Source organism: Propithecus coquereli, unplaced genomic scaffold (genome assembly GCF_000956105.1).
Source record: "Propithecus coquereli isolate 6110/MARCELLA unplaced genomic scaffold, Pcoq_1.0 Scaffold451, whole genome shotgun sequence".
Taxonomy (NCBI): domain Eukaryota; kingdom Metazoa; phylum Chordata; class Mammalia; order Primates; family Indriidae; genus Propithecus; species Propithecus coquereli.
Window position 1 is genome coordinate 1,243,420 of NW_012150297.1, and position 10,114 is coordinate 1,253,533.

A 10,114-nucleotide genomic window follows, 5' to 3' on the forward strand; every position below is an offset into this window, starting at 1 on the left:
GATGTGCTTTGATTGGGAGACCATCTTCCCTTCAGCGATGGGCTTCACAGATGGGACTAGTGAAGTTAAATAACTTGTTCAAGGTCATACGACTAGTAAGCGCAGGAACAAGATTCAACCCAGGTTTGTGTGATTATCAAATCTTTGCTTTGAATTCACCTGATTGTGTTATTCTGGCCCAGAATGCCTCCATCCGAATCATGGGGTGGAGGATGTGACTTGTAGAAATGCAGATTTTGGGGTTCGATTCTCAAGAGATTTGGATTCAACCGGTTTGGTGTGGGATGCAGGAATCTGCAGCCTCTCAGCACCATGCTAGTTGAACTGCTTTGCTTATCGACCCAGCTGTCTCCATGATTAGGGATCTCGGTATTCATCTCACGTGGCTGTTGTTGAGACGCCCCAAAAGAGGTTCAAACCTCCCAAGCCCAGACTTTCCTTAGCAACATCAGCCCTCTGCGCACCAAGAAGAGTTCTTGTGTAGCGCAAACACATGTCTCACTGCCGTCTCCTCCGAGGCAAGTAGCTTCACCTGTTTCCTGGAGTGGGCCCATATTATGCACATCAGTATTAACGTATAAATCACATACGGTGAAAGCTCTTGAAAGGTATCAAGGAGTTCCTCAATACGCTCTATCTCTGTAAATTGTGCTCTTGTATATTTTCTCAAGTGGGGCATTTCTGTCAGTCTTAAATGTTAATTCTGCATCATTTTATAAAGGCGTTGGTTCAAAATCTCAGGGAATGTGGGCTTTTTCCTTCCTGTGAATTCTAGAATGTGACTTAAGGGAGAATCTTTCACTCTGAATAGAAAGGTATTTGAGGTCCTACCTCCCACCTGCTGTGTGTCCGGTGGAGAATAGCTGTGCTTGTTCACTCCATTAGGGGGCGCTCATCCTCTCCAGAGACCGTGGGTGCCATTGTTTGACGGCTCCACTTACTCCTTCAAAACTTTGTTGAAACTGTGAAATGCGTCATACGCATCAAAGAGTGTGTAAGGTGTGTGTGTACAGTTGGAGAGTAATAGTAGAATGAGCACCTGTATACATTCCTCACCAGGTTAAGGCTCAGAACAGGGTCAGACCTGGCGTGTGTACCCTTCCCAAGTCACGTCCCCTGCCTGCCTTCCTCCCACAGACGTTTCCTTCTGAAGCTTTGGTGTTAACCATTCCTTGATTTTTAAAAAATATTTTACCAGTTATGTATGAATCGAGTTGTTTTGTATTTCATGGCCGAGGTTGCTAGCGCAGACTCAAGCGCCACGCTGCCCGTGTTCCTGTCTCAGCCCTAGGACTGGCCAGCTGTGCAGTGGCGGGGAAGTAATTTCTCATCTCCGTGCCTCAGTTTCCTCCTCTGTGAAATCAGAGTCATAATAGTTCTCACCTGACAGGGTTGTGGTGCGAAGTAAACAAGCTTATGTTGAAAACCTTTATATTAAAACAGAACCTGGTATATAATAAACATCATGATGATATTCTTATGAGTTACTGTTGTTTACATCAAGCTGGTATCTCCCTTCCTGTGTATCAGTACTTCTCAAATATCTTTGGCGAAGAGCTTTTAAAAATATTTCCAACCCATCATGGACTAATAATTTTTGATAAAATATAATAACATCTAATAATTAGAAAAATGAAATAAAAAACCCCAGACATAATTCAAATCCCAATTTTTTCTTGTTAGAGTCAACAGAAATAACATTACTATGTTAGATTGTTGTAAGTGTTTTCAAATGATTATTTTCCATTTCTGTACTTACTTGTCATGAACCAGTGGCCAACAGCTTGTGGGCAGCCACCAGAGCTGCCCGGCCACAGACTCATCCACACTGCGTCCTACAAGGGCCCACACCTTTTGCAGGAGGTAAGGTTTGGCCTCCTTTTGCTGGGTGGCCCTCAGGAAGTTATTTTTCTTATAAATTCTTTTCACCTGCTAGAAATAGAAGTGATATGAAAATAAATAAATATACTGAAGTGCTGATTATCGATAGAGACCACGTTTTTCTGTGTTTCTTTTTTTTTTTTTAAAATCAAGAAATAATTATTGGTGTCAAGGAATCGTCAAGAAAAGCAGCTATAGGAGAAATGCAGATCTGTGTTCTCATCAGGAATAAGACAAGAATGAACTTCTAATTTTCTGAGTCGTGGCCGGGCGAGGTGGCTCACACTTGTAATCCTAGCACTCTGGGAGGCCTAGGTTGGAGGATAGCTTGAGGTCAGGAGTTCGAGACCAGCCTGAGCAAGAATAAGACCCTGTCTCTACTAAAAATAGAAAAAATTAGCTGGCCAACTAAAAATAGAAACAAAAAATTAGCCAGGCTTGGCTAATTCATTCCTCACCTGGGAATGAAACCTCCCCATTTCTAGGCACTCACAGAAATCTCAAGTGCTGGGTAGTGAAGGATGGCCTGGTGTTCTCCTTGTGCCTCTGTGTCTTAGCTTTCAAAGTTGCTACCAGAACCCAAGGCCAAGGAATGGCCTCTCCCCACCAAGGTATCTGTCATGGAAGACCCTGTTCGCCATTTGAAATGGATGAAACCTGTCTGAACATAACCGTGTGGGTCAAAGTCGGGACTCCTGGGTTCTTTCCCAAGCTCTGTTGTGAATTCGTAGCCCGGGTCACTCTGCCTCCTAAATACATTTCTACAGTGACCCAGTTACATCCACACTTAGCTCAAATCGCGATTTAAATCAGACAGGAGTTCAGAGCTGCTTCTGAGCTAGGCAATCTATTTATTTTACCATTCGTTTTTAAACTATTAATGTTCATACAAGACTAGGGGTCAGAGGTTCTGCCCACCTGATGTGAAAATTACTGTTTTTAATTCTAACAGTTGCAGGGGGAGAAAAAAATCACAAAGGCTATTTGAATTTTAGTCAAAAATAGTCAATCTGGTGACCCTGGATTAACGTGGGTGTTTTCTGGAAAGCCCCAAGAGATGAATTTTTATAGTCATCCTATCTGAAAGAAGAAAAGTGTCAGTTTCTGCTTGCCTGAGATCTGCCTTACAAGATCTGTGCCTGCCACTGGCCCTCAAATTAAGGGACAAGCTGCCAGCGGCTGTCACGGGTTACTGACCCTGTGTTTGGAGATGTGGGCCTGAGAGGAGGAACGTGCCTCTCAGTGGTAATGACCTCTGCCTCTGTCTTTCCTGTCCCCGTCATGCACGCAGTGATGGGCTAAATTGTGTCCCTCCTAAAATTCATACGTTGAATCCTCAGCCCCCCAGGGTGTGTGTGTCTGTGACTCAGAATGTGAATGTATTTGGAGATAAGGACTTTGAAGAGTTGATTAAGGTACAATGAGGCCGTTATGGTGGACCCTAATCCAGTATGACTGGTGTCTTTATAAGAAGAAGAAGAGGAAGACAGCAGGGCCGTGCCTGCACAGAGGGGTGGCCACGCCAAGAGGGCAGCCTGGGAAGAAACTGAACCTGCCAACACTTTGATCTCAGACTTCCAGCCTCCAGAACTGTGAGCCAGTAAATTCCTGTCATTTAAGCCACCCAGTCCATGGCGTTTCGTTATGGCAGCCCTGGCAAACCGATACGTGCGGACACATGCTAGATTGCATGGAGGTAGCCACAGTCCTAGAGACACACACACATGGAGACACAGAGATCACCCACAAAACATGCAAGCAGACCCACACGCACACCGTATGCACTGCCACACACCCCACTGCTAGCAGGAAGGAAGCGTACACAGAGAGATTGTTAAGCTCAATCTCAGTCTAATGAGTGGAAAATATCTCAGAAGGGGCAAAGCACCAGGAAAACAAGCACAAAGAATAGTGCAGTTCAGGAAAGTGGCGAGAGAGTGAAGGCTGGGATGGGGAAGTCGCTCGGGGTGGTGTACGTGAGGGTGATTTGTGGTAAGCGCGTTGGTCCGGGGTAGACGATCTGGCTCTCAAAGTAGCCGTGTGACTTTGGGGAAGTTTCCTTACCTCTGTAGGTCTTGAGTTTTCTATTTGTAGAAAGGGGAGAGTTGGAAGACTGAAGTTGTTCTTGAACTTTAGCTTGCATCAGAATCACCTAGAAGGCTTATTAAAACACAGATTGTTGGGCCCCAACCCCAGAGTTTCTGATGCAGTAAATCTGGGGTGAGGCTCGATCATTTGCATTTCCGGTAAGTTCCTAGGTGATGCTGCCGGTTGGGGGAACACATTTTGAGAACCACAGGACCAGAGGAACTCCCTGGTCCTTACTGGGTCTGAAATCCGGTAACCATGGGCAGATGTCAAGGCTGAGTATATAACTCTGTTATCGCGGTTCTCAGCTAGGGTGATTTCGCCCTGCAGGGGCCATTTGGCAATATCTGGAGACATTTTTGATTGTCACGCTTGGGGAAAGGTGTTACCGGCATCTAGTAGAGGCCAGGGCTGCTGCCCAGCATCCCACAGCGCACGGACAGCTCCCCCGCCCCCCGCCACAACAAAGAATTATCTGGCTTAAAATACCCATAGTGAGAGGTAGAGAAACCCTGCTCTAGGTGATCCAATTCATCTAGGTTTGGATTTGTAAAAGAATGGTAGGTGTTGGAATGCACGGGGTGGTAAGATGGATGTTGAGTTTTCATTTCTCTGATGGGAAAGTTCCATAAAGACTACCCAGGAGTCTGTGACCTGGATTCCTCCTTCTGGAGTTCTGCTGCTTGCTCCAGGACCTCACTCGAGTCTGGACAGGGCGAGTGTGACTCTGGGGAAGCTGGCAGATGTCAGATCGCAGGAAGCCTCCTGACAGAGCTCGAGGGCTGGCTCCCAGCAGGGCACGTGCCCAAAGCAGCATCCACCGAGAACCCACGTGCTGGGTTTGGTCGGGGCTGGGTGCTGATTGTGCTGTGATTCCTTTCTCTACTTCCCGTCCCGGGGCTGGAAAATGAGGGCAGTCCTTGTGGATTCCGATTAGAAGCTTCACATATCAAGTCCGTAAATTTGCAGAATGTCCTAAGAGTGTGTGTGTGTGTGTGTGTGTGTGTGTGTGTGTGTGTGAGAGAGAGAGAGAGAGAGAGGGAGAGAAGGAGAGAGAGAGATTTTGGATTTTGTGTGTGTGTGGTGAGAACCACATTTTCAAACCATTCCCAATTTCTGCACCTCATCCTGCCAATTACAATCTGCTTGGTGGTGTGAAACTGACAGCCGGCAGCAGTGATGGAGACAGGAGGGACAGTGAACAAGGGCTTTGTGCATTCTCAGCTTTAGAGAGAATGTTCAGTGGGGCGGACAGGCATGTAACTGGCAGGTTTAGGAATCAGTAAAAACCGAGAACTGGAAGTCCTAATTTATCGCCTGTTTCAATACAAGGCTAGACGCAGGCTATTTAATATACTGCATTGTTTACAAGTGGAGGAGAGTGCAAGTTATTGATGCATTACAAATGCAGGCAAATGCATCTCATAAGCCAAGGGGTTGGTCATAATAATTGCAGAAGACTAAATTTGACTTTAATCCCCTGAAGAACGGCATGCACACGGCTTAAAATGATAAAGGCTGGGTGGGGTGGGGGGAGGAAGAGAAAGGAGGAAGGGAAGGAGGCAGAGTGAGATGGGGAGAGAGAGAGAGACAGACAGACAGAAAGAGATAGGGAGAGAAATGAGAGCTGATTTTCTCCTGGGATTATCTGGTTCTCAATTAGGAAATAGAGTGGAAAAGAAAAGATTTTTTAAGACCTTGTTTTGATAAACAGCATCGTGCTTGGCAGGGCGATTCGGTAGCAGGGCTGGTGTCGCGCGTGGTCAAGCAGCTCGGAGCGATTTAAAGACCTGCCAATCCCTTAGCTAATCCCGCAGGCAGAAATAGAAAACAAGGCCTCGTCTGATGAGTGCACGTAGCCTGTTCTGTGCTCCACTCCTGGGGTCTTTAGAGCCATGGCCACAGCGGCTGGCTGTATACGAGCTTTCCCTGTCTTTGGGGTTAAAATTCCCCCACTGTCCCCATTTGGGGCATGATGCTTTGGATGTGGTAGGTGTCCAGTGAGTGTTGGCAGAGTGAACACAGGGTCACGCAGATGCCCATGAAGACAGGATGTGTCTGGACTCCGTATTTCAATCTTGGCAGTGAAAGTGGCTTTAGGGTAAGCAGAGTAGTGTCCACTCCCGAGCCACAGGGCACTTCCTTTGCGTTGTTATTGACCAAGGTGTTCACATTCTGGGTGGAAAACCATGTGATAGGGCCCCTCTTAACCCGGTCGTGGGATGGGACTTAACTCCAGTCACCATTTGTTAGGTGTGTGGCAGCCACTGTGCTAGAATCTGAATGTGGCTCATGTCTCTTCGGGCTCATCTCTGGCGTAGGAGGTGTTCGTCATCATTCTCCTCTGAAAGATGCAGAAACCAAGGCACAGAGAGGCTTTACAGCTGGTAACGGGTGGAGGAGGGACCCAAACCCAGGCAGGCTGACTCTGTGGGCTGCGCGCTCAGCTGTCGAGGACGTTCCGAAGTTTGCCTCCCACCCTCCCCCCGCGGTCTCATGGCAGCAGTCAGTCCCATGTGACCGTGTGCCCAATGTTGGATTTCCATTATCAACACGATTCACATTTGCCTGGTGTGTGGATGTGTTTGCAGTGCACCATCTGCCTTCTCTGGTGGTCCAGTGGCAAACAGAGGGAGAGAGAGAAGATTGGCACCGGAAGATCTTTCCATGACAGCTTTTCTAACTGTGACGGCCAAGTGCATCCAGCCTGGGTCACGGAGCGCAGAGTCCCTGGTCAGAACTGCATGGAGCCACTATTTGTGGATCACTCTGAGATAAGCACATGAACTCACTTTGGAGAACAAACAGTGGTCCGGGTAACCCCATCTGTGTGCAGAAGCTGGTCGAATCCTAAGGGGACCCGTAGTTTCGCCTCTCCAGGCTAACACTGACACAGTAGACCCTCAGTAAACATTTGTCAACTATCTGATCTGACAGCACTCAGGCTGATAGCAGCACTGCCAGCCAGTGTGCCCAGAAGGGCTGAGCCTGGAGAGAGAAAACGTTTTTTATTTGGAAGAATGATCTTGACCATTTGTCTATGACTTTGGGGTAAGTAGACCGCACAGCCTGGAGTCCTATTCCCTTTCAGCTGGAGTGTATTTTTGAGTTTTGTGTCTTGTGGGTGTTTGCCCATGAGGTACAACGGGAGAAGGTCCTTGCTTGGTCCTAGTTTCCTATGGGAACCTGTGGACAAGTCACCTCCTCTCTCTAGGATAGATAAGTGCCCCCAAGAGGTTTCAAAGAGAGAAGCTAAACTGTTCTGAACAAAATATAATACATACCCCAAACCACATTGATTATTTCCTTCCCTTTCTGAGAGCCATATCCACTGGTGGCACCTTTGTTTTCTCAGTTACACGAGCTTGAAAAATCAGAGGTTTCTTTGTCCTTGTGACTCTCACATCCGATCAATTGCCTGGTCCTAGGACTTTATCCCTGGACTGTCTCCTAGGCTAGTTCAAGTCTTCTTATCTCTCAATTGAGCAATTGCAGGAACCTCCCAATCCACTTTGAGTGGTCCTGCACCCAGGCAGAGAGAGCTTCCAAATGCAGGTCTTCAAACTGTGCGTGAGGAGCCCTAGGGCTTCCCTGACACGTGTCCCGGCCTCTCAACGAGTGAGGGACCAAGGCTCAAGTCTGGAGGCATCTCTTGGGGCCCTCATTGTAATTCACCCAGTGTCAATTTCTAATTAAAAAACATTTTTTTTGAGATCTGAAAAATAAAAAGACTTAAAAGGCCATAGAGGAACAGCTCTACTTTATTTTAAAAATCTGTTTTAAGGATCTTTGTGTGAGATTTCACTTAAAGAAATTCATTGCTAAGATTTTCAAAAACTCTTATCTAAAACACAAGACCCTGCTGAAGAAGCTGTAAGAGGAAGTCTTAGTCTAGACTCGAAAGCTCTCCAGGCAGGGTTTGGGGGGCATCTACTCACGGTAAAGTCACCTCCTTTGCTCCCAAAGGCTGTGGGGCCTGGGACATTTGGGTTTCTTACAAACCAGGGATGGAGGATAGGTGGGAGTGAGGAGGGTTGACGGAAAGATTGGTCAGGGCGATTCATGCTCCAGAGCTTGTTATCAAATCACTCGAGAGGCGAAACTGGAAACGATTTGAGCTGAAGCTGAAATCTAGCAGGAGAACCACCGAGACACCCCCACTGCACACCAGTGAAGGGCATTTCTTTCTCCTGCTGTTGGTAAGGTGATGTGCTCCTTTGGAGATCTCCAGAGGAAGATGACTTCCGGTGAATTCTTGTCTCATCTGTGTCTTACAAGCAAAACCAAAGATGATGCAAGCTTGGTTCAAAGCAGAACACAAGGAATGAGGCACTTGTTGTCTAACTTTCTTTCTCGTCTCCGATGTGGAGCGTGCGAGGTTTCCCAAAGCTGGAGTCAGGCGTGCACGGCCTCCGACCTCAGCTGCAGGGTCGGCTCTGCCTTTCAAAAAGGGGACAGCTGAGCCCTGGGAGAGTTGTGGCCTGTGTTCAGGAGTCTTTGCTGGTTTTGGCTGTCATGCACATTACCGACACTCAGCCTGGGCGGATACTTGGTACAATGAATCAGAACGTGTGGAAGGAAGTCTGACATTTGCCAAGTGCATCCTTTGTGCAGGGATTCAAAGCAGTTGGTGTGATGGCAAAGCCTGTGTTCTTGCCACCATAGCACGCCATGGAGGTGATTCAGACTCTGTGAATTTCTGTACAAATATGAGGCATTATTATTATTATTATTATTCTCTTAGTGTTTGAGAGATCATGAAACTATGGGTCTCAGAAAGGAGTGAGGTTGTATTTTAAAAGTGGCTTTACTATGCTTTCTCCAAAAGAGATTTAAATTGGTTCAAAATAAAAGACATTGAGCAAATAACACTCCAAACCATTAACCCAAGAGGGAGATGAAAAGACCAAGTAATAAAAGAGAGCCAGGAAGTACTTATGAATCAGAAAACGTAGGCTAGACAGGCACTTGTCCTGACTCCTGAGAGCCAGTTGTGGATATCTTTTCCAGACTCTGCATTTGGCAATGTCACGTTGGAAGCAGCCACGGTGGGACTGTTTACACCACAGAAATTGGCAGATGCTTCAAACTGGGAATTTTTTTTTCCCCAGGAGAGCTGGTTGTGGGGGAGTCATTTTAAGGACTTATTTTCATTAGGATTTCATTTATGATTTATTTTCATTTCAGCTTCTACGTGGGGATGAGTATTTACCTCATTCGAAGTTGATATCCTCAACAGTTCTCATAAAACAGGTAAGGTGAGGCCCTTCGAGATCACTCTTTACCAATGAAAACGTATGTACATATATATTTTATTTCTTTGAGGAATTGGTCCCCGATGGCAGACACGTCCTCACGCCTACGCAGTTCAGTGGGCAGGACATAGACATGCCCAGGCTGGGGAGCGGTGAGCGGGATCAGGGGAGCAGGGGCGGACGGGGGCTGAGAGGCAGAGTGGGGAACGACGCTCATTCGGGGCTGTCGGCTGCAGCAACTAAGCAAAGCGTAGAGTTCACTGCGAGTCGTTGTGGGGAACCGTTTGTGTGCATGTGTCTTTTTAGCCTGCCTGCTCCCCTCCCAAGTTGACCTATAAGGCACACCTTTTTGAATTTCGAAGAACAGAAAAGCCTTTTAGGAGGGTTGTCCAGAAAGCCAGGAAAAAGCATCAGCGATTTGTTGCTCTGGGCTTTGAAATGTTTGCAGTTGGGTATGACCATATTCCCACATTGCGACGCCCGGACATTCCGTGTACGTGGTTAGGATCACGTGGCAACTCATCTAGGTCCTTCGGAAGCCATTTCAACCACAGGGCCAGATATTTTGGGGAATATTAAAAATCCTCACCTGGAAATGCATTTTTATATCACATTAAAAATTGTGATAAATATATATGTAACAAAATTCACAATTTTAACCATTTCTAAGTGTACAATTCAATGGCATTAAGTACATTTACATTATTGTGCAATCGTCACCCCCATCTACCTCCACACCTTTTCTCATCTTCCCAAACTAAACCTCTGCACCAGTTAAACGCTAGCTACTTTCGTCCCCCGGCCCAGCTCCTGGCAACCCTGCTCTGCCTTCGTTCTGAATCTGGCTACTCTAGGTGCCTCTTATAAGTGGAATCATACGGCATTTGTCC